Source organism: Leucopleurus acutus (genome assembly GCF_964270905.1).
Source record: "Leucopleurus acutus genome assembly, chromosome: 11".
NCBI lineage: Eukaryota > Metazoa > Chordata > Mammalia > Artiodactyla > Delphinidae > Leucopleurus > Leucopleurus acutus.
Window position 1 is genome coordinate 75,437,354 of NC_139152.1, and position 27,056 is coordinate 75,464,409.

Sequence of the window (27,056 nt, forward strand, 5' to 3'; positions counted from 1 at the left end):
ATCCTTTTTTCATCTGGTCAAGAAATTCTGCTTCTTCTCATACAAGATGTTAAATATCTGTCTTCTGAAGCAATTGTCTTCCTCATATAAATTGCTGTGCTTCCTCCGGTCACCTTTCCCCTGGACATATCAACCACGAGGCTGATGATGAGTGTGGGGAGAAGTAGCTAAAGTAGCCCAGGCCCTACTTAGCAGCCACCCATAAATTTAGTACTTGGGAATAGAAGTGTCTCAAGGTACAGTCTTTACAAACTGTTCCACACCAGGCAAATTTATTTACCAGGCAAATTTACCTCCACCAATATTATCTTACTGGGATATAATTTTCTCACCTTCAGTTTCATAAAAAGAGGTGGGGATAAGAAGTAATAAATGGCAATGGCCAACCAATCTATTTATATTTCTTGTTATCTACACCCCATCTCAGCCCGATGATATAATACGATCCCATGCCCAAGCTAAAACAGCATGCTGTTTTTCTATCTTGCATTAATTACTGGCTGGACAATGGTTTTCCAAAGCAATACCAGTGGAAGACAGGGAGCAGGGAGACATCACAACTAAAGATTTGTCCTCGTACCTCTCCCTCTCATTGCACCTGGTTCTCTTCTACTTTGGAGGACTGTTTCCCCCTTACACTAGAATATAACCAGCTCTGTTTCCCAAGATTTTTTACAGTAAATGAATACTCCTACCAAGAAATGGAAAGTATTAAACATTTAATGTGTGTAACGTAAATATTCTACTTAGATCCATCAACCTCCCTCCTGTTTCTGCGCATCTCTAGGATTGAGCTAGGGAGTGAGGCATAGCAGCTCATGTTAGTTTGTCACCCTGTCCATCATCAGTTGATCTGTGTCATTTAGACATATTTCTTAAAAATCACGTTTCTGAAAGCTCTTTCAATTTCTCAGAATACATAAAAGCGCCCATTACTCTGTGAGTTTTCAGTTTTCTGCCTGAAGAATGATATAATATTAATCTATGTACCTTATTTAATAGAAATAGGAACCAAAAAAACAACCTGAGGCTAATTAAGCATAAACTACCTCAAGCTTTAATTCTGGCACTATTTCAATTCTCAGTTCTTTGTTTATGATTCATATAATAGTTCACTTTAGACAAATTAATTAGTTGTGTGTGTCAAGCTAGCTAAATGCATGCTAAATATTTTCCCAAGAGAACTAAGTTGAAACTGGGTGCTATTAAAACCTTCAAATGAACAAAATCTGTTTTTAACAAGTCACACATTATTAATTGGAACTGGATAGTGAGGCATATTTTTGGATGCTTGCCGAGAATAATTATGGAACTTCTTTCTTATTTTATTGGAACAAGACAAGTTAATCAGGAAAAGCTAATCCAGCTCATTATGGCCAAAGCTTGAAAGCATGGCCATAAACTACTCACCTTTCCAGTTTGGGTTAGGGTTGAAAAAGTAAGTGGGATCCAGGGATCATGCTTATGCTATAGTTGATACCTTAGAGAGATCTTTGCCCAATTTATTCATTTTAAGTAGGCAAAACATTGGCTATCCAGAAAAATAATATTATTGACCCAAAGTCACACAGCTGGTTAGTGGCAAGGCCAGAATTATGAAATAAATGTTTATTCTGCCATGTCCAAATATGGCTAAAAAACAATGCTTATTCAGTAAGTTTTATTATATATCTTTCTACATTAAATCTAGGTAGTACTTAAAAAAACTTGTTATAAAATGTGTATAATTTTTTAAATAAAAATATGTTTCCAAATAATGGAGTCATTTCCAGGAATGATTCGTTTTCTGCCATAATATACTTTTTTTCTGATTTGTGTTTGCTTAGTATCCACTCACTCTTCTTCTTTTAGTACTTTAAGGAATTATCTTGCCTCTATTATTCACAGTCATGGTAGAACTCTTATTCAGTGTGTTACTGCTTACCCCCTAACCTAAGCAAGTTTAATCAGATTCTCTCTTTGAAGACTTTAAATCTTGAAAAGCATGATGCTGGTGCAGGAAAAAATATCAGGTGAAGCATGTTCATTTGGAGTAGTTATTGTAATCTAAACCCACAGATCTTCTGAGTGTAGAAGTAGCTTGACTCTTTACTCTTCTTATCACCTTCCCATTGCTCTTCTCATCATCCAGCTAACTGATGTCCATTTTTCTCTGTATGAATTAGCTAGAATTAGTTTCTACTGCTTGCAGTCATTGGGGTCTAACTGATCACTTATTATCTCTGTGTCTGAATCAGGATGTAACCTGAACCACATTGTTGTTTGTAGCCAGGAATGATATTGTTCCAAATAAGAATTGAGCTGGAACTATTCATATGTCCTACTGTTTCATTTGCTTGACCTTATATTAAAAAACCACAAAGAACATATGAGTTGACATAACTGTGAGCAAAACTTATTTATGATTATTAGACATATCTAGCCCTAATACTCACCTTAACTCAGTATCCAAATGAAAAGAAGCAACTGCTCTCATGCTTGAGGCTCAAGAGAAACACAAATGTATTACGGGTACTCTAAGGAAGGCTCATAAGTATAAAAGTCTTAGACATGGAGAGATTTCATACAATCTGCTTGTACTATTGAATTTTAAAATTTTGGTTGCCATGATATCTATTTTAAAGAAATGGAAAACTGAATATGTGTGTTATCAGAGACTCTTCCGAGTCATTCTGTTGAACTGAGAATGAGATCTAATTCTTTATTTGAGGCAACACGTTTATTGGGCATGAAAAGATGGTAAACAGAATTAAAAATGTGAATGCATGGACTAGATTAAAATGAGAGATAAAGTTTGCACTAATCTAATAGAAAAAGCATTTGCGTAAAATGCTTTTGCATGGATGAAATTTTACATGAGTCTTTAAAAATTGTTCCAAACCTTTATCCACTCTCCACATCAGAAGATCTTAAAAGATAAAAGGACATACTAGCAATTTACAAGTACGCCTGGACTGGAGGGCCTTGATGATTCTATTAACACAGGCTTTGAAGTAGCTTGATATAAAGCACATATGCTGTCTATAAATAAAGCTTATGGTTGGCAAATATTCTAATAAAATTGATTTTGTTCATACCAAGGGAAATGGCCTTGCAATGGATGAAACGGCCTTATTGTATTGAAAATACAATAAGGCATTTAAGTATCTTTGTCTGCTCTCAAAAATTTCAAAATGTCATCCAAAAGAAGTCTACAACTTTGTGTAACCAAATCCCTTTATCAAGTGTGTCAATGTATGTCAAGCCAGGTTGCTCAGGCAGCAAAATCAATGCCATCACAACATCAATTTTCCAAGATTTTAAAACATCTACTTTTGACAAAAAGTCAAATAACAGAAAAGTGTCAATTACCATAGATTAGATAAAAGAACCACAATGACTTTTTCCAGGGAAAAAATATAGCATTGTCTGGCAACTTTTTGCACTATGATAATAAAACACCTAACAAATAAAAAAAGGAATTGTGATATCTGGGTTACCTAGGGCATGAGGAAACAGACACTCTCAAAAACCATTGGTGGAAAGTAAAAAGTGAAACTCTTTTTGAAAGAAACATCTTCAACGTGTCTACCCTCTGACATAGCAGTTGTGCTCCTGGGAATTTAGTTCTACAGGAGGCATTTGTGTAGTGATTCAGTGTATTCTCATGTGAGACTTCCTGAATTCAACCCTGGTTCTGTATCATACAAGTTATGGGAAACCTCAGGGCAGGGAACTTCAGAGCCACTGCTGGTAAAAGATGTTCAAACTGGATGTCAGCCCCAACTTGCCACTTCAAACAGGTGTTCCTGTGCAAGGAACATCCTGCATCATCTGAAAAGAGTAGGCAAGGATTATCAACTTTATAGGGTTATTGTGAGGTTCAAATGAGATTATCTGTATAAAGTGTAGTGCCTTGCACACAGTGAACACTCAATAAATGATAGTTATTTTCTTATCATACTCTACAGAAAATCAGTGTTTGAAGAAAATTATTGTGATATTTATTGCAGCACTGCTTATAAAAGTAAAGATTTTGAAGTAATCTATATATCATTCAAAATCTAGTACAGCCTTGACATTCTATAGACTTTCTTTTTCTCCAGTGTTTTATTGAGGTAAAATACACATAACACAGAATTTACTACTTAACTATTTTAAAGTGTACAGTTCAGTGGGATTAAGAATGTGCGTGTTGCTGTGCAACCACCACCGCCATCCGTGCCAAGGACTCTTCATCTTGCAAAAGTGAAACTCAATAAACTTAAAAAATGATGAGGTGGATCTATGGGTAATACCGTAGAAAGATGTACATGACATATTATTAGAAGGAAAGTTGGAGAGTTGTAGTATAAGCTGGATCTATTTTCCAATATGAGAGAGAGAGGGAGAGAGTGTATTTAAGGGATTATCCTGTCAGCACTAATTTTCTGGAAATTGCCTTTCCTCCCATTCAGTGGTTAGTAGAGAAGCGTCCCCGTTAGTACAATGTGACACAGTATAATGATCATCATTGCTATCTCATTATTATGCTGATTAAATGAGTTAATACTTGTATAGCGGTTAGATCACTGCTGGGCACTTAGCAAATGTCACAGAAATGTGTTTTTTTAAAACGCTTTTTATTTTTTCAAATTTATTTATTTATTTTTGGCTTCGTTGTGTCTTCGTTGCTGTGTGCAGGCTTTCTCTAGTTGTGGTGAGCGGGGGCTACTCTTCATTGTGGTGCGCAGGCTTCTCATTGCGGTGGCTTCTCTTGTTGCAGAGCATGGGCTGTAGGCACACGGGCTTCAACAGTGTGGCATGCGGGCTCAGTAGTTGTGGCTCGCGGGTTCTAGAGCACAGGCTCAGTAGTTGTGGCGCACGGGCTTAGTTGCTCTGCAGCATGTGGGATCTTCCCGGACCAGGGCTCGAACCCGTGTCCCCTGCATTGGCAGGCAGATTCTTAACCACTGCGCCACCGGGGAAGTCCCTCTATTCTTGATACAATGAAAGTTTGGGAAAGATCTTCTCGATATGTGTCCTCTAAGATAGATAGGAGAATAATAGCCACTGAGAAACTATTCTTTTAGTCACCTTGATTTTATAAAACTGCTGCTACTACTACTAAAAGTGACAAAAGCAACATGAAAGTAATAGCTAATATTTCTTGAAATCCCCTGTGTCGGTCACTGGGCCAGTGCTTAACTAGCACTATCTTATGTAATCTTAACAAGGCTATGGAATAGATACAAATATTCCTGTTTCACATGTGAAGAAATGGAAGCTTAGAGGGTTTAAATAATTTTCCCGATAAGTGTTAGAACCAGGTTATAGGGTCACAGATGTCCTATTTCTAGAGGAGCTTTCTTAATTATCACTAAGCATCATAACCCCATAATGTACTGCATATAAATGCACACACATGTATGTTTACTGCACACATGTGTGTGCATATGTACTATAATGTAACAAAGAATTAGATCCAGCTATGTGCCAAGTTTTAGAATGCTAAACCATTGACATTTTCTAGACCGTCATCTATACACCTTACTTCTCATTGTATTACACTCATTTATTTATGTGTCATCTCTCCTGGACAGGTACAATTTTTTTTCATCTGTGTACACCTCTGGTTTAACAAGTAGTGCATACATAATAAATTTCACTAAATTTTATAATATTGAAATCGAATTTAGAAATGTTTTAAAATAGCAAATCCTATAGTCTCCATTCTGGTTACATTTTTTGAGACCTTTGCCATTGGGATTTGACTCTCAAACCAAACCTCTTGTGTATACAACTTCCTCAGGATTACTTTCCTTGTATATTTTCTGCATTACTCACATATAAAGTGACCAGTCTGTCCCCTCCAGTTACAATGACTGAGTCCTGTCTAGATAATTCTTAAGACATTTTGACATACTCAACTCACTAATTTGTTTTTCCCTAACTAAGATGTTAGGATTAACTCTTTACCATATCTATAAAAATATCTATTTTTAATTTAAGAGTTATACACCATTGAAAAATACCGCTAGTCAAAACAGAACTTCTTCAGAGTAACATATACAGTCATTCCTCCATTCACATCCCAAAGAAGCCCTTCATACCTTCATACTGTCAGCTTCATTTCCAAAGATTCACTACAGTGTAAGGACAAGCCTTTAGAGACAACTTATGTATTTCTTCACTCTTTCTCTAGAATGAGTTTCACAATCTGCTTCTGAAACTTAATCGAAAGAAGTGCTTCATAGTATCCTGTAATTTCTCTGCTGTTTTATTTCCTCTAATATACAGCACAAAGACGCAAAGAAGAAAAAAACCATGTACATAGGTGTGTGGTAAGCTGGATTTCTGTAAATCTTTGAATAACTATTTCCAATCTAGGAAGAAACCACAATTACCTTCAGAACTCTTTATACACTTGGGCCATCCCTCTGGGGAGGCTACTCTATTTATATTCTGTTATTCCCCTCAGATAGCATATAAAATAAACTTTGCTCAGAACTTGCCATTGTTTAAGATAAATATTTAAGCTTATATTTTATTCTAAAGCAAAAAGAAAATGATTTTATCTAACAGCCGTAAGGGCAATAGTTGCCGTAATAATAATAATATAATAATAATAATGACAATAACAATAATAATCTTCTGTTTATTGAGACCTTGCACATTATATGTATATCTCAGTTAATTCTTACAACAACTTGACTATGTAAATATTTTTATTACCATTTTGTTGCTAAGGAAAACTAACACTCAGATTAATTGCCAAAAGTCACACAGCTAACTACTTACCCATACATACTTACCAGGCCTCTTTGATTCTAACACCTACATTAGGTACTTATTATGGTTCAAGATTTTTTAAAATAAGATGGTAGAAATTAGGAATAAATGAATAATCTCCAGGATAAAGTGAATCATAAAGCTCATAGGGGATATGCTATTACATAACATATCAATTGGTATGGAATTTTAAAGGGTAAAAGGACTCTGATCTGAAGAGGCAAGCACTGATTCATGTAAAGCTAGTGTTTGCTGCTATTTGGTCTACTTCCAAAATGAAATACTAACAAGCTTACCAAGGTTTAAAGACCTCATTTGCCTCCCAACCTCACCTGTTCTATTTTTTCCTTCACTTACTTGTCTCTCCCCTCTTCAACACAAATGTCTTAATCTTTTCCTAACACACCTGTCTCAGGAATTTGATACATTGTTCCCATCTCCCTCAGTACTTACACAGTTGACTCTTTTTTTAAAAATCCTTCAAGTTTCAATATAATTGTCACTTCCTCTGAAATGCTATTTCTGGTCTCTCTACCTAAGCAAGTCCCATCTTTCTTTGCACACTGTTTGTTTCCCTCATAAGTTGTAATTTGCTATATTTTTACAGGGTGCTTACTTGTTTATTGTCTGCATGGAAGCTTACTGGTAAACCTAGTGTCTGTTTTTACACCATTGTACATCCAGAGTCTAACTAAAGCCTGCTCGCTAGTTGTTGAATTAATACATTATAGGTTAAACATAAGCTTATAATGTGGAGTGAATAACATTAAATAATTAGTATTTATATATAATGTTAAGGCAACCTCTGACATGTCAATTTATCATATCTCCACTTGCGACGTCTCATTTTTCCAACATTTCTTATCATAAACAAGCTCCCCTTAAAATAGTTACCAAAACTCATAGTTGTATAATCTCACCATGACAGTGAAGTCCAATTGACCTTGACATCACACTAAACCAGTAGTCACTGGGTCAAAGTAACCAGAGGTGATGAGAAGATGAGGAAGGATGATTTATACACTGGAGAAACTTTTGATTGCATAAATACAGGATAAGACCTATTGAATTCATATGGATATAAGCCCATTAAAATATTTTACATATTGAAGAAAAGGACCAGTTGAAACAGATCAGGACACTGTGGAGCCTTCCCAGGGGAAGACCACCTCCCCCCCTGCCTTGTCCCCCACCTTTGTTTATAGAAAACTTTAGCTTCCTAGGCCTTCTCCGAGTTTCAAAGAGCACATTTAATCAGAGAGGTGAGAAAATACAGAAACAAAGAAAAGCAGTCAAGCAAGACAAAATAATAATAGTTTAGCCATAAAACAAAGTCAAGGACCTTTGATTCCTCCTCAAGGGCTATAGATAATATCCTGAGCCATATCTTTGAGTTGTTTTGCAGATACTAAAACCCCCACCAGGTGGAAGAAGTTAACTGCATGCTCACCACCAGCATGTAGACCCCAGACTGATTGGAATCAGAAGGTTGATGATTGAGATTCCTGAAACATCACCCTGTTACCTCCCCATCAACCAATCAGAGAATTATGCATGAGTTGATCATACTCCCTGTGATCCTTTCCTTCCCACTTTCTTTAAAAATCCTTCCCTGAAAGCCATCAGGGAGCTTTGAGTCTTTTGAGCATGAGCTGCCTATTCTCCTTGCTTGACCCTGAAATAAATGCTGTACTTTCCTTCACCACAACCTGGTGTCAGTAGATTAGCTTCTTTGCTGTGCATCAAGCAAGTAGGCCCAAGTTTGGTTCAATAACACAGTGGGGCATCCAAGGAAACTATTTTCAGGACAAAGATATTTTGTTTTCTTAAGAAAAGAAATGGATTGGCATAAGATAAAACTTCAACATAAGCTGCAAGCACCAAAAGAAGTGATGCCTTCACTGATCGAAGTTGGACTGCACCCACTGTCCAGGAACCATTTATATTGTAAGTCCCAGGCCTTCTTATTTGACTTAATGTTTTCAAACACTTAGAGGACATTGGGAATATTGAATCTCAGTTCTGAGGGGGAAAAGAAAATTAATTAATTATCATTAATTAATTGATTCAGACTGTATACTCTCCATGTGCATGGTGCTCTGTAAGGACCTGATTGCTCAACCCTGTCTTGTTATTAGCAAAAATCCATAGTCCTGAGCCAAGGACCACAGGTGTTGTAAAGACTAAGAAAAAGATCTGAAAACAGCTTGCTGCTTTGTGTCTGAGTGTTTGTGCTGATAAGGACATCATGCAATAAATCTTCAAGTTGTGTCCAACCTAAAATCCAGCATTCCTGACAGATCTTCTGCTCTTGCTTTTGCTATACTTTCCTAATGGATCTGGTGTCTGCTAGGTGCATCTCGCTGTTCTCTTCTCTCCATATACTTACATCTTCAAATTTTTTTTTAATCTATAGTCCACTCCTCTGAACGTCACTCTCATCTGTACAACTGCCCATTCAACGTTACTCCCTGGAAACATCAAAATTAACATCTGTAAAATGAACTCTGAGTTTCAACATCCCCCAAACTTTACCCTCCCTCAGGTGTTTTCTACCTTAGTAAATGACACAAACCTAAGTGACATTCTTGATCTGTGCTTTCTCTCTCCATATTCAGTGTGCTACCAAATCATATAAGCTCTATCTTCATGTTGTATTAAAAAATACTCCCCGTTCTTCACTATACATGGTGCAAGCCACCATCATGTCTCCTCTGCACACTGGAATAGCCTCCTAATGGTTTCCCAATTCTACTTCACATCATTTATCATGCATTTGCCACATGATAGCCATAATTATCCTTTAAAACATGAATCGTGTAAAGACACTCTGTTATTCACCATAGCCCCCATAACTTTCTGTTTCATTCAAAACTGAGGCCAAAGATCTGACCCTGACCTACAAAACTCTACATGATGTAACTCTCTGGGTGCCAACCACGTCAACTTCCTGATATTCTTCAAACACACCAAACATGCCCTCCCTCCCTCACCATTCCCAGAATTGTGTTGTTCCCTCTACCTGGAGAGTTCTTTTCCGTATAGTCCCATGGACAGTTCCACCACGTAATTTCCCTAGTCTCCTCTTCAGAGACACAATTTCTTTCCAAGTCATAAAAAATGAAAAGAAAAATCACCCCTCCCTTTTGCTCTATCTCTGCTTTATGGTTTTCTATCTAACCTTATAATAGTACGCAATGCTGATACTACGCAATGCTATATATTATTGACTATCCATCACTCTGTAGTATATGTTTCATAAGGAAAGGAATTTTTTGTTCACCTCAGTATCCCCAGCACCTGGAATAATATCAGGAACATACTAGAAATTCAGAAAATATTTGTTGAATAAATACATTACTCCAGAAATGCACCCTAAATCTGGTTACCTCAGGATTACCAGATGGCTTTTATACCAACTAAATGGAGATTCCTGGGGAAATCCTCAGGCCACCACATAATTTTGAGAAGACCATGCTTCTGGAATTTTATTCCAGCTCTGGCTTGTTATTTGCTCCCTACTTGCTACTCTTAATATGCTATGTGACTAAGTACGGACACTAAGTAACCAATTACCTGCCTTTATGATTTTTACCCTCTATAACCTTATAATAAAGAAGAAGGCAAGGCAAACATTCATTAGATACAACATGGTACTATAGAATTAGATAACAATTAATAAGACCTTCCAATATATATTTTAAAATTTCTTAAGTGCTTTCTCACTTACTTCCTATTATTCAATTGTCTTTAATATATTTCTAGGTCAACTTAATATTTCCTGTTTTCCTTTTATGAGGATAGTTCCAGCTTCTGATGGTACCGACTTCTGGGTGAAAATGCAACTCTATCCATTTTATTAACTTCAACTTAAAAATGCAGACTTTAATTGCTACACAAAGAATGTGCCATATTTTCACCAGAGCTGCTGCATTGCTTGACTACTAAGCAAACTGCACTTGAAGCTACAACTAAATAATCTATGCTGAAATTCTGGTTCACATTGTGGCAATGGTAACATTTCATGATGTTTTGTTTTGCCCACCAGCTGAGTAGGGTAGTCTTGGGGAGAATTTTTAAGCTAATTAGGCCTGCATATTTCTATGATATCTGAAAACTTACACAACTAATTTTGCCTTCAGATTGTCCTAATTTCTCTCTAACATTCCCAACAGTCCTTTATTTAAGGAATGAATACAGGCTTTTTTCTGATGCAAATTGTCTTCAGACTGTGCCTATACAATTAAATAGAATAGATGTTTGAGATATTTATATAGATTGTTCAAGTTTAGGGCACATTTGTATGATTTGTTTTTATGTAACATATGTTACACACATATCTCACATATATGTTATTGATATGTGTGTATGTGTGTAACAAAATTTATTAATTTGTCAATTCAATAAATACTTATGAGCACCTATATTACAGGCATTGTTATAGTCCTAAGGGTAGTGTGACAAAGAAAACAGACAAAAATACTTTTGGAACTTATTTTCCATGAAGCGGGGATGTAGATAAGACACAGACAAATAAGTAAAATATAAAGTAATTAGATGGTGATAACTGTCAAGGAGGAAATGTGGAGCAGGAAAAAGTAATATAAAACATAGGCATAGTGTAATTTTAGGGAGAATGACCAGAGCATGTTTCACAGAGGTGTACTTTGGTAAAACAAGAGTGAGGTGAGGGCTCTGTTCAGATATCTGGGGGAAAGTACTCTAGGCAGAGGAAATAGTTATTGCCAAGGACCAAAAGTGGGTGCCTGGGGCTTCAAGGGGCAGCATGGAGTTAGTGAGACTGGAGCAGATTGAGACAAAAGAAGAGGAGGTCGGAGAGCTTGGGGGACGGTGCTGCAAATGAAGGTCATCTAGATTGCTGTTAGGACTTTGATTTTTGTTTTAAGTGGAATGGGAAATCATTGGAAAGTTTCTAGCAAAGAAGTGATGCGCTCTGGCTTACATTTTAAGAGAATTGCTTTGGCAGCTGTGTCGAATAGACCACAGAATAGGGCAAGGGTAGAAGCAAGGACAGCAGGTAGGTTCTTGTCTAATCCAGATGCAAGGTGAGGATAGTTTTGATGGCAACCCTGGAGTCTACAACAGGTCAAATTATGCAAGTAGAGTCAAAAGTGGTGATAGACCACATGTGCATTTGAGGGTAAGAAATGGGTCAAGGATTATATGAAAGTTGTTGATCTGAGCAACAAAATAGATAACATTTTGTTAAGTTAGATGAGAGAAAGTTGAAGGACAAGTAAGAGTGAATGGTATTAATATCATTGGTTCAGGGTAGATCGTGTTAAATTTGAGATGTGTTTTTGACATCCAAGTGGAGATGTCAAGTAGGCTGTTGAGTATATGAGTTTGGAGCTCAGGGGTAAAGTTTGTATTGAAAAAATAAATGTTCAAGATCTAAAAGGCATTAAAAGTCATCAGAGTGGATGAGATCACCAAGGCAGTGAATGTAGATTGGGAAGGAAAGAAGTCTATGTCCTAATCCCAAGGACACTACAGCTTTAAGAGGGCAGGGAGGGCTTCCCTGGTGGCGCAGTGGTTGAGTCCACCTGCCAATGCAGGGGACACGGGTTCGTGCCCCGGTCCGGGAGGATTCCACGTGCCGCGGAGCGGCTGGGCTCATAAGCCATGGCCGCTGAGCCTGCGCGTCCGGAGCCTATGCTCCGCAACGCGAGAGGCCACAACAGTGAGAGGCCCGCATACCGCAAAAAAAAAAAAAAAAAAAGAGGGCAGGGAGATGATGAAGAAGAATGTCTATAAAGGTAGAAACTGGAGCAAATGTGTTTTCTGGCAGAGTTATCAGTGTGTCATAGTTCTGGATAGGTGAACTGAAACCATTGAATCTAGCAACACAATTTGTCTTCTACATAAAAAATGTTATTTATCCAGATGACTCCACATGTTAGTATAAAAATGAATCTTCAAAAATACCATGATAAGAGCAATGTAATTATTCATGTAATTCTTTATTTCATCTACTGCTGCCTCAAATTCACCTAGACTGGACCCTGAGCAGAGAGGCTGGTAGATTAACATTGGCATCTGAGAATTTCATACAAATCACCACCTTTAAAATAAACTACTGATATATGTAGAACATTTAATGTTTACAGTGGCTTACAAGTGCATTATTGAATGTGTAACATTCAACATATGGAAATGGTAAATATTATTATTATTAATGTCATTTTACAGATGTGGAACATGAGCCTCTAAAGGAGGCAGTTTCACTTTGCATGTGTTGAAAATGGAATTTAAATACTGTCATTTGGCTCCGCAAGCCAATTTTTTCCTCTTATACCATTTTTTTGCAGAAGGATGAGTCCATTGACTCAAAAAAAGTAGAATATGTATGTGTATGTGTGAATACGGGCATTTATTAGTTTGTATATATATTTATGTATATAGTGTGTATATGTGTATATATTCATGTGTAGTTGTTGTCATTGTTTATCTGCTTTTCTATTGCTCTGCTCACATTCCTTTAATCATTTTCCCCACAGCCATCAGCAAGCAAGCATTTGGGAAAGAGACAGGGATTGCAACCTCTGCTGTAGCAAATAGAGCAAGTGCTTTGGAACTAAGGGTTAAAACTTCAGCTGTCAAAATTTCTACCTGCATGATCTTGGTCTAGTCACTTATCATTTCCAGCCTCAATTTCTTTATCTGTATAATGTAGATTGTCCTATCTACCTAAGATTTTAAACAATCAAAACTCTGTAAGGGCGGAGAGGGATAAATTGGGAGACTGGGATTGACATATACACACTAATATATCTAAAATAGATAACTAATAATGACCTCTGTATAGCACAGGGAACTCTACTCAATACTCTGTAATGGCCTATATGGGAAAAGAATCTAAAAAAGAGTGGATATATGTATGTGTGTAACTGATTCACTTTGCTGTACACCTGAAATTAGCACAGCATTGTAAATCAACTATACTCCAATAGGAATTTTAAAAAATACCACAAAAATAAACCACACACAATGTGTAAATTTGTCCACTTAACTCTTCTAAGGCTAGTCTGGTTACCATTAGTACGTGCTTCCATACACTCCTTAGCATTTATCACACGCTCTTGTAACTATGAACTTCCTGAATTAGCATTTCGAAGACAGTAACTTTGCTGTTTTTTTTCTATTTTCTCCCAAGAATATGGTGAAATGATGCCTATACAATGAAAGAATAAAGCCCATGACATATGTTAAGTGTACAATAAATAATAATATTATTAATGCCATTATTATATTATCCAGCTCCACAAAAAGCAAACCCATAATTTTGGTCCCAATGGCAAGAAAGTTGATTAACAAAACTGCATTACCAGAACAAGCTTTGCATCCAATCTGTACTTCTACTTACCATATGCCCATGTTAACTAATGATCTCCCAAAGTTAATTTAGCAATGCTACTAGAAAAAAAAATCACTTTTAAGCTAATCCTACAGGTTGGCAAAACTCAAATTAAAGGTATTCAACTTCAGCTGATGTTTATCAGCTGGATAAGATATTCACTTATCCTTAATGTAAATCTCATGACTTCCAAGCTTCCAGGGCCACCTTTTCTTTTAATGTCTAATGAATCTGCACATTAGCTGATCTTAAAGTAGAGCTGAGTACATGGTAACTGCTAAACCAATGCTTGTTAAGAGAATTACAGAATCAATGAATAAATACACGTGACAGCAATAATTATTAGCAAAAACAAAAGATTAAAAAATACAAACATTTTTCTAGGTTATCAAATTCCAGAAAAATGACATCCCTACTTTTTTTTTCCTACGAAGATCATAATTTTTTTTTATGCTGTGCATGCATGCTGTGAAATGTTTTTCTCTTATTAATTTCCTTTTTACACCAAGTTTTTAGACAGCTGAAAATTGTGAGTTTACAGAACAAGATGTACTTTCAGTTCTTAGTTTATGGCCGAGTACTATGGCATGCACTATTATGAAAACAATTCTAAACTGTGTTTTATTATATTATATTGTGCAATTTATATTCTGAAGATACTATCAACACCAGAGAACAGACAAATTTAATAAAAGACACAGTGTTCCTATTGTCATAATCGTTATTAAAATGAAACTGTTCCCAGAAGGCATTTACAGTATCTTTTCAAAGATATTCTGCATACTTTGATGCATCAATTGGGGCTTCTAGATATGAATTGCAGCATCATAGATCTTAGAAACATACTGTAGTAAGCTGGAAAGGGAGTGCCTTATAATTATCCAGGCTGGCTCCTTCATTTTACAGGAGAGGACATGGAGGCCGAGAGAGAACAATTGATGCAACCTAATTCATGTCTAAGTTGTGACTAGACCTGAGGTGTCATGACTCCTATCCAAGGATTCCTTCCACTTCTATTGTCATTAATGGTAATAATCTTGTAGGGGATAAGTAACTTAATTATTATCTACTATTATTTTGATTATTTATCTCTTTATGTATTTTTTGTATGTCTCTTGATAGAATATAAGTTTCATGAAAGCAGGAAATGTTCTCATTTGGGATACTGCAGGATTCCCTATGCTTAGAGCATTCTAGCACATAGAATTCATTCAATAAATATTTGTTAATAAATAAATAAAAATTTAATAGATATAATAGGTGCTACAAACATTTATTAAAAATGAGGACTGACCTCTAAGAAGTACGGTCTAGAACTACACACACACACACACACACACACACACACACACACAAACACATATATACAACATAAAGCAGAATATACTAAATGGCATAAAGAAGTTGTAAGATAATTAAAACAGCCATGTGACTCTTGCAGCAAGGAGTATACAAAAATTTCTAAGTAGCGATGAAGCTTAGGTAAAGTTACAAACTAAGATAATCATACAGGATATACCAGAGTTCTGTGACACCCTCAGCTCTGCTGGTTAGCTCTGGGTGCTGGAAGGTAAGGATTCACAGAGTTGATGTAGGGAAACTGAGCCTTAGGGTGCCTGTAGGGTGAGTAGAAGCCAATATAAATGGTAAGAATATTTGGGAGACTAACAGGTTGCAGCCTGAGAATGGTTAAAAGATATTTGAGAAATAAACCAACATTTTTTAAAGATGTGGAGTAAAAATGGTAGACAAATGTTAAATAAGAGACTATTGATAGTAAGAGATTGGTTGTGATACATGGTCATGACTTGTGAAGAGATGGTGCAAAGAAAGAAAGGGAAGGAGGGAGGGAGGGAGGAAGGAAAACAGTTCTAATTTTAGCTACATGATTTCCTAGTTATCTGACCTTGAACAAATTCCTTTCTGTCTGTCTCTAAAACTCATTGTCTCACTGTAAAGCAAGGAAAATAATACTTTTCTTATAAGATGGTTTGACAACTAAAGGAGATGATGCAAGTAAAGCTCTTAACACTATATGGAACCCAGATAGTGCTCAAAAATGTGTAGCTATAAACATTAATTATTATATATTTTTGCAATAATGATAGCAGTAAAAACACTCTATGAGATAAATTAAATAAAAGAAAAATTGAGACATAGTCCTTGATTACAAGAAACCTATGGTTTAGTGCCACCAGAATCCTGGTGGTTTTAAATCTTGGAAAAAATTGGGTAGAAGATTAACTAATTAGAGAACTTAAATATTAACCCAGCTTGCAAGTAATTGACAGCAAAATACAAGATTACAAATGAAGAGAAATAAAATATTTTGACATAAAAAGAGATAAACAAATATACAGCAATATTCAAAATGTAAATTAAGACTTTTTTAATTGATTGATAATGGTAAAATGGAAATGGTAAAAACACAAAATGTATTGTACATTAGATGTCATAACTCACTTGATTATGGAAGAACACATTCTTCATTAAAAATAAGTCATGTGCATTATCTGTCCACTGATGTGCAATGTCATTTAAGACATTCCATCATTCTCTGCTTGAGCACTCTTCTATAATCTGATGAGGTGTCCAGGGAAGAGACAATGATAGCCAAGGCATTAAAATGTAATCAAGATATGCAAATTTATATCTAAATGTGATTTGCTGGGAAAAAGAAATTAATCTAGGCATGGTCAAATAAACAATGTGTAATATGGATAATTAATCACCAAATTAGCAGCTACGGTCCCCTGAGGAAATTATGCAAATTGAAAAGGCCCCCATCCACTGACACAATTAGACCACTTAATGGCAAACTCTCAACAAAATAACCCTGGGGAACATCACAAAACAAATAGCCTAATCAACCTTAGTGTCCCAAACTCCATTGCAATGTTTAGGATTATTTAATATTGTTTCTTCCTGGTTTGAACTTATTCAGAAGGATTCCATCAAATTTTGCTAGAAAATATTCTAAGATTCCACACTATGGATAGTCTATTATGTAGTTCCCTCAAAGTCTAGTTTTCCTCTGTCAATCAAATATCTTATTAAAATCTGAATCATGCAAATGATAAGGATTCCTGAATGAGCAAAGGCCAATTATATGTCTCCTATCAGTAATAGCAAAATCAAGGAAATATTGATGCACTATGAAAATGTATGTCCTCTGTGGCCTGATGTCACCTGCTTATTATACCAGCAACAAAGGATCTCTACACTTCCTTGATAATAAATGTTGTCACCTCAGGTAAGAGTATTTTGTCTTTAAGAATGTTAGGGTGCTGTCCCATACCTGCCCCTAAAGCATGTACCAAGTAATCATACCTCTGTTCCCTTTACTCCACTTACACAAAAATAGGTGACAAAGTGACTCCTGCAGAACCCTTTGAGATCAGGCCTAAGAGGACACATGAGACTCTGCTGCTAAATCCCCCCCAAAATGTGACTCCACCTCTAGAAAGATCACAAAGCTGCCTGGATAGAAATAAAAGATGCTCCCCGCCCCCAGAAAGGATTGATTGGTTGATTGATTTTATTCATTTTATTTCTGGCCACGTTGGGTCTTCGTTGCTGTGCACAGGCTTTCTCTAGTTGCGGCGAGTGGGTGCTACTCTTCATTGTAGTGCAGGCTTCTCATTGCGGTGGCTTCTCTTGCTGTAGAGTATGGGTTCTAGGCTGCAGGCTTCAGCAGTTGTGGCTCACAGGCTCAGTAGTTGTGGCGCATGGCCTTAGTTGCTCCATGGCATATGGGATCTTCCCAGACCAGGGATCGAACCCGTGTCCCCTGCGTTGGCAGATGGATTCTTAACCACCGCACCACTAGGGAAACCCCCAGAAAAGGGTTTATTAGGTATTTTGTTATTATAGTTTTGCTGCTGAAAAGACTAGTCACAGAGAAGAAATTATAATACCACTATGATTGCTGATGGACTAGTTGTACCTATCATTTATAGATACTATTTATATTGCTTGGCTATATGGTTAGTACTGCCACTTAGCTCATTTATTCCTCCAAACACCCTAACGTGCCCAAGGTCAAAAAACTAAGGATTAGCAAACCAGGGCTACAGATTCTAGTCTCTTAACTCTCCAAATGGCGTACTAAATACCATGCTTACTGCTATGTCAGGTGATATACATCCAAAATCCCGAAGTCAGGAAATAGCCAAAATGGGAATAAAATGAAGCAGTACTGTCCACTCTACTCAGACTCAGCTTTTCCGTGTTCAGAAAACCATACCTGATGTGACAGCAGATGCTACTTACGCTCTCAATGTCCAATCCCTCAGGCTGTCTGGAAGGACTGATCCCCAACCCCGACTGCCCAAGAAGGCAATGAATCCCCTGACCCTGGGAAGTGGGAATTATAACCTTGACATATATTTTTGCTTCTTTAATTCTCATTCTCTATCATATCCCCAAACTTAAGAGTCCTGTAAAAGTCAGATGGTGGCTAGGATCTTCTTCCCTGCAAGACTTATCCAAGAAGTCATAGACAAACATCATAAATTAGAGCAATGACACACCCCTTCTACCTTCATTAACAAATGTAAAAGCCTGCATCTAGAACCACAGTCACCTAGTATTGTTAGCAGTGAAAGTATTATTATAAATCATCTAATCTAGTGATTTTTAAACAATGCTCTGTAGATCATGAGGGATTCCGAAGTGTACCTTAGGGGCTAACTATGGGGTGAGTGGGAGAGAGCAGGAGTCTGGGTCCCCCACCAACCTTCAACAACGTGTGCTTCTCTTACAGACTAGGTAATCGTGCATGATATCCTTTGAAGAAAGGGCTTCACAGCTCAAAATATTTTATTAATGCTCTCCCTCCCTAGTCCAACATTCTCACTTTATCTGAGAATCACTCTGTGCAAGCCAACTCCCTAAGGCCACACCTGAGTGACCAGTGTTCCAGCACTCTGTCAATGCCTGTTGCCACGTTGGTATTAAATCTTGTCTATGATTCAGCAGCAGTGCCTGTGACTCTTTCTATACAAATGCTAAATATACTAATTTTTATCTTTGAGTTTCAGAGTCAGTCTGGATCAAACATTGATTTGACTAGTGAATCTGATGACCAAGTTATTTCTTTCACAGTCCAGAAATTCTATGGAGACATTGTCTCTTCTGATTCTGTGCTTTTATACCAACATGATGATTGACATAGCACACTTCCAATTCATAGCCCCCAATCACTTTCCAATAATGAACTAGGAGTCTTCTGCCTGTTCAAACTACTCTAGTCTTATTACTCAATCACTCTGACCACTGGCTCCATTGCCTGCCTATGGTCTCACTCTAGTCTTTTGGATCTCATCTATATATCTGGTTTCTCCAGCTTTTGAATCTCAATTCTTACTCAAGAACTTTGGCTGGGAATACCAGAGTCCTAGTTTTACCCCTTACCAGCTGTATAAACTTGGACTAGCATTGTTTGACATACACTAGATTAGATAGTTTCTAATCATTGTCCCACTGTTAAAATATTAGTTTTCAAAAATTCTTTGGCTCCTGATTTTATGGTTGGTGAAATTAAGATAATATCTGCTCCACCTTTCTTTAGAGTTGCTGTAAATATGTATGAATATATTTATATATTTTATATGTATATATATAAATATATATGAATATATATGATATATATGAATGTTCTTTGTAAACTGTATTGTATACCAAAAAAAAATGTATTGTGATTCCCAGACCTCATCTTAATTCTATCATCCCTATATGATAATATAAAGCTGCAAGTAACACCTGGCTATCAGAGTTGCATTACTCAGATGTTTCTTTTAAATCTTCCTAAACTTCATGCCCTTGAATTTTCTGTACACTAAGATATGAAATTCCTGGGCTTTGTGATATTTCTTTGATCTGGGAGAAGAAAATAACACAAGAAATCCTATCTAAGGAAAGAGTCAGAAACATCAAAGCAGATAAGTACAGTATGAGAAGAAATGTTCATACTGCAAACATGTTGACTGAAAATCTGTATTGTCACAAAGTAGTGATAGTGACCATATTCTTTCAGAACAAAGTCTAAAGGTAAGGCGCTGAGTCAAAAAAAAAAGAAAAAAGCTGATCAGGAACACTACAAAACTGAATTGGAGATTTGATTGTGTCCCATCTCGAATTAATTTTAAATCTTGTTTTGCATCAGAATCCATACACACAAATACATATGCCAACACACAGATGTATACATACCCTGTACACCCTTCTACATGCTGAAGAAATCTTTATAATAAAGTGTATAACCCTGGGTTTGCTTAACTGAAGAATATTATTTAAATAAGAACCAGGTGACTTGCTTAATACTCCCCACTGAACACATCTATTGGAATAAGTTGTGATAGAGAGAACTTTGTTTTGTATATTAATTGGGTCAAGCCATGTGTCCTTGATTCCAAGAGAACTTAGTAGAAAAATATTAATCCAGAGAATATTTGTTGTTTTAGTCACATGATGACAAACGTAAATTTAGTATTCTCATTAGTTGACTAAATCTATCAAATTTTTAAGTATCATATAAAGAGAGCCGAACTAGAAGGTAACTGCTGCAATCAAACTACTGGAGAATAAAAAAGTAAATAAAGATCTAGGAAATCACTTGAGTAATTGGTAGTAAAATCATCTCGTTAATTTGTGTTCCTTTGGCAGCATGCTTCTGATTGTTCTCCTTCCTTTCTCCTTTCTTCTGGGTTTTCATCCATTTTTTCTCAACTGTGGCTTTTCAGTAAAATAAGAATTATTATTACTATGGTTATAATAATAATTTTTTATATAGTTGTGTTTTGTTTGAGAGGAGGATAAACAAGAAACCTTTAAGCATACCTGGTATTTAGCGTAGTCTTGGATAGAGAGCAAGACTCATGGAAGGAAGAGTCTTTAAGGGTAGAAGTAGACCTGTTTCTTACAATTTTATTTCTGTATGATGGATGCTTTGGATGGGAAGATGGCATAGTAGCACCATACTTTGTGGGTAAAAAGAGGAATAAGTCCATGTCGTACAATTTTTTTGTTTTTTGAATCCCAAAAATGTACTTTTACGAGAAGAGGAATAGTTGGTGAAGAGGCTTGTCTACACCTCAAAAATGACTACAAGATGATAGAATCTACTATAGACTTTCGTTTCTTACTGAATAACCTGGATAACTTCATATTTGATTAATGCAGACTCTATAGTGAAAATGTCTGAGATTCCCTAAGGAAATAGCCAATGTGGCTATATCATCAGTATGGGAAGCAAAAAATCAATAGAAGAGTCATCCAGAACTGAGGCATAAAAATCATTTTTTTTTTCACTCAGGCAAAGAACATAGAATTGATACTCAAATAAAACTGCTTCATATGGTCCAAAAGTACAAACGTCTGTTTGACTTTGAAGCTTTGGTACAAAACTTGACTTGTATATGTGCTTTTCACTTTTCAAACTTCAGCTATCATACTGGAGATGTTTAGGGCTCACCAAGGACTATAATTGTCATAAGTATTTCCTCCTTATTTTGTTAAGACTATAACAGATAGTTTGTGTGTGTGTATAATTTTAAGCAAATGTCTGTTTTCTTCCCTTTCTTATTCCCTTATAACGTAAAATAATATGTTGATTGTTTGATTTTGTATCACAGTATTTAAGTATTGTTAACTGTACATCATATTTAAATGCAGGATATCAAAAAGAGTAAACATTACTCAAGAGCTTCACCTCCTCTTCTGGGAAAGTAGTTAGTGAGTTTTCTATTATACACAGGATAGTTGTGTCATTTTAGGTAGAGTGATGACCTTGGTACTATCTTTATTTGAAGGTTAAGTATGGCTTAAGGAGATTTGTATGGGTGCCCAATTGCAAGGTGTAAACTTGAGGTTAACTTTATGTGACAACTTGACTAGGCCACAAGGTGCCCAGATATTTGGTCAAACATTGTTCTGGGTGTTTCTGTGAGGATGTTTTGGATGAGATTAACATTTAAATTGGTAGATAGACTCAGTAAAGCAGATTGCTCTCCCTAATGTGAGTGGGCCTCATTTAATCAATTGAAAGCTTAAATAGAACAAAAAGGCTGCCCTCCCCCAAGTGAGAGAGAATTCTTCCTGCCTAACTGCCTTCAAACTGTGACATCATTTTTTTTCCTGCCTTTGGACTGGAACTAAACTATTGGCTCTCCTGGTCCCAGCTTGCTAATTTATCATACAAATCTTTGGATCTGCTCACCTCCATAATCATGTGAGCCATTCCTTATGATAAATCTCTTGATGATAGATGATAGATAGATAGACACATAGATAGATAGACACATAGATAGATAGATAGATAGACAGATAGATAGATAGATAGACATGTATCAATCCATCAGTCTATCTATGTCCTACTGATTCTGTTTCTTTAGAGAAGGCTGACTAATACAGATTTTGGTACCAGGAGTGGGGTGCCTCTTCTATCCCTCCCTCCCTCCCTCTGTTGCAGTGAACATGGTAATCATGGCCCCCACGGAGCATAACTCAAAATGGAAGACATCTGACCTGCATCAGATTTCCCCTAAGTGAGAAACAAACCTTTATATCACACATCACTGAGACAGCTAACACAAAGTATCCTAACACAATATTTTGGGATCTACACTTTATTCTGACTTTAATCCAGAGATTAAAACTAAGATAGGATAAAATGTACAACCCCCAAATATTAAGCCACTTTATCTGATGAGTACAAATAAACCTACAATAAAATCAATAAACCAATATTCCTATAAAATACCCTCACTTATTCACGCAGAACCACCAGGCTCTTTATGATTCCCACATGTTTTCTAGGATATTCCCCCAACATATAAGTGTGTTTGCAACCCAAACTATCAGCTACAGTACATACGTGATACCCATCACATTCTGCTTCTGCTCTGGATCTTCCTTTTGAAGAGTGATACACAACAAGTCACTTGAAGAGCCTTTTCATTGCTGCTATCCCTTACAAGAACATTGGCACAAAGAAGGCTACCTGTCAATGTTATCGAAGCCACAACATTGTAGAATGTTTGGTATAGGTGGTAAGAATTGCCTTCTCCAAAATTTTTTGCTAGCTTTTGTCGTCTGGATCCCAAAACAAAATATGCTATACATGAATTTCCAAAATCTCTCATCAAAATAGCTTCTCTAACACTAAGTAATCAAAAACAATAACAAAAGCAGAGAGTCTGAAGGAACAAAAGCTATGCTGGTCCCCTCCATTCATTTTCCTCTCTATTCCTCTATAGAAACTGCTTCTATTTTCTTGATTTACAAAATAAAAGCCCACGTTTAATTTAATGAATGCGCGCATGTACTGATGTATGGTACAAGTAAATATAAGAAAGAAAATAGATACTAAACATTCTCTTTTTCAATGTTAGAAAGTAAAGCTATTTTTAACATTCCTATGACTGGCACAAGACATAAATCTTTTCCCCAATTACTCTACATTTTATCTAATACTTCTTTATACCTGAGTATCATCATGATGAGCCATATATTCTCATCTTTTCATCAGTTTTCTATGACATATAAGAAGAAGTACACTGTCACCTAGTCATATAAATTAAGCTACCTAAGCTTTGAAAGAAATATAAGTTACAAAAAACATCAAAAGAACCAGGGGTATTTAATGCCCCCAAACATCAGAAGGCAGCACAACTTTAATTATATCCCTCAATAATCATTTGTAATGGTTCACCTCAGAGTAATTCCAAAGGAAAGATAAAATCTGCAACAGAGGGAAATGATTTTATATACAACTTGCAATAAATTTTTCCATGATACAATGATTTCATTTTTGTCTAATTATTATTGAAAAGATAATGTCACCAGCACTCAGGAACATTGAATTACTTGAAAGTGAATCCCTTCGGAAGAATATTTTAAGTAAGATAAAATTGCTATGTTTTTCTCTAAACTTCTAAATGATGCCATTATACACTAATGATATATAGAGAGACATTTTCCAAAACATGTATCTATAAAAAAGACCACTATGTTAATCCTCATTAGCTGTCATGAATATGAAACTTAGAATGTTGATGTTTTATTTTATGTACTACTCACCAGTTAATACATCGTAGTGTGCCAAAGGGTATAAGCAATGTGGAAATCAACATTTCTCAAATAGCGTTCTTGAAAGACTTACGAGATAATGCACAATGTGCATTTTTTCTTGGTTTGCTCTCACTTACTATCAAAAAGCATCAGTGCCTGCAGAAAGAGATTAGAAATAATAAAATATCTAGGAGCTAATATAACAGGAAAGTTCACAGTGACAATACAATAATTTATTTTTAATGGTGTTTGCTTAATTAGTTATGATTTCTTTGGATGACCTCCCCATGGTAACATGTTGTCATCCTTTCTGTTCATATCTTTTGCTTTTCAGGAAAGATGTGGGGCATGCGGGCTGATGCCTGACTTTGATTTTGATTGTATATTTAATGTTGGAATCTGATATTTGGCAAAAATCTGCTTATTCTGATTGGCTACCATCACCTCCAAGATTCTACAAGTCAGTAGCTGTTTCACAGAGGTAAGTCCTGAGTATTCAGATTTTTAAAAAATTCCTATACATGCTGTTTTGACATTCCTTTCACTTTTAGAAATTGTAAGGTCTCAGAGTGGGCTTTCAGGTTTTTTCTTATCACATCTTAAAAAAATATATTGCCTAGAATTTCTTTTCACTTAATTTTGATTGTTTTTTCATTCTTGCACTCACCAAGGCTTAGGACAACCTAGAGAACCTAGAGTATATTTCTATTTATACTCTAAACTGATGGTCTTGATTTTTATTCTGAACTATACTGAAAGGAATAATTATCTCCACCGGGAAAACTAGTTACTGTTTTGGGGTAAGCCATTCTCTGGTTTCACTTAAAATAGTTGCAGTGTGATTTGCTCAGGATGTGTTAAAACTTTCATGGCAGCAGAGTTCAGCATCTTTAAAATTAAGTGGCAGCAGTTTAAACATGTTATGGAAAAGTCAATGACCATTTTTCAGAAGTAGAGTATAAAAGCAGAAATTAGCAAAATGGGCAAATGTGAGAATTCACAGAGTTTTCTTAAATCAGTCCTAAGAAAAGAAAGGAGAATCAATACATATTAATTTCCTTTTCTCAGTATGCCTTAGAAGAAAATGATACAAAAAGATTTGTTTTTGTTTCCCTTATCAAATGAAAATAGGATGGCCTTAGGTAGTCAGTTGAGAAGCTTAATGAAAGAACTAACATAGTGAAAATGCTAACTACTTTTTACTCAATTAAGGATTGAGTATCTATACAAAAGACTGCCCAAAGTAGATATGCATTAAGCTTTCAAATACTAGTAACTTCTAGCACAACGCTGAAAGATTTATGAACCTAAAGAGTAAAAATTAGGATATAGAAATTAATTCTGAGAGAATATCAGAAGTTTGATTTTATATACATGCATATATGTGGATATATATGCAAATACATATACATGGTTGAGAGTCAAGTAAATACTTTAATCGGTGCTTACGCAGTTGTAATTGCTTAAATCTTGTTCCAGTTTATCTTTTTTTCTTAGACATTTCCTTTACAGTTTACTTTAGTCAGCATTTACACTGAATATTTTATTTAGAAGTTTTATGTTTATAGAAAAGCACACAATAGTGAGGTTAACTTACTATTCCAAATGGTGGTAATGATTGGTATTTCAAGCAGAGTTCTAAGAGATCATGGCTTGTTTGAAAGACTTAACGTATTTTCAGACAAATATATCACAGAAACCACCCACTAAATCAGAGACTAACAAAATGTACGTTGGAATAGCTTACCATGCAGATGGGGTGAAATAAATAGAACCCCAGCAGCAAATCAACAGGATGGTCAATGGTGGGGAAGATACAGTAAAGGGATAGATCCTCAAGAGAAACAACCCATAAATTAGTGGTCAGAAGCCTAGAAGAGCAGCAAGATAAGCTAACAGCCTGGGGCAATGTCAAACTAAACTTTAATATTGGAAAGATAAAGTGAGGTAAGCACAAAGCAGTGTATGTGTAAAGTTACAACCTGCTTAGGTATTATAGGAAGTTCTGTACCCGTTTGGCAATAGTATATTTCTCTCTCAATGTGATTAATACACAGCAATTGTAATTATTAAGGTTATGCTACTGATAGTTTTGTTATATACTGATACAGATGATGCTGTCTAGGGAAATGGGATTTGGGAGCTTATGAAGTCATTCAAATTCCACCCTGAGTTCTTGTGCTCTCTGAGGGAGCCCATTATACATTTTGAGAGGAACTGTGCTGGCTAAAGACCCACAGTATCTTGAGAGACTGGCCTTAAATAAATTATGTCTGCCCATTATGTTCTCACATGAGGTTCTTTTCAAGAACAACACCCTATTGCCTCAAGTCTTGTTCCCCTAGAGTCAGAGAGAGACAGCTAGGGTCAATCTCATGTGCTGGTTCCAGCCCTCCCTCAACTCATCAAATGGCTCCCCAATACTGTAAAACACACTCACTTACATTTCAGGAGACATGAAACGGGAGCCTTCATCAAAACATTGTGTTCTGATATGGGTTCTCTCTGTGCAGAAAACCATCTGTAACCTGTTTCTCAAAGGCAAGCCAGCCTTTGAAATGAGAATAGGACAAAACATCAGCTATGAAAGATACATCCCCACAACTCTTGAGGGAACTCTAGCTTCCCTTCAAGTTTTCCCAGATGATTTTGGGAATTCCATCTGGGCTTATTCTTGCAATTATCACAACGAATTAAAATTATCCCTTTCTGTGATGCCACCGATTATATCATAAGCTTTTTGATGAAGAGGTATCATCCTTGATTTATGTTTTTATTCAAACCCTGCATCTAATTCATGAGAAGGGTCCATCCTCTCTAATTGTAAAATATATCTCTGTTCAAACTCTTTCTCACC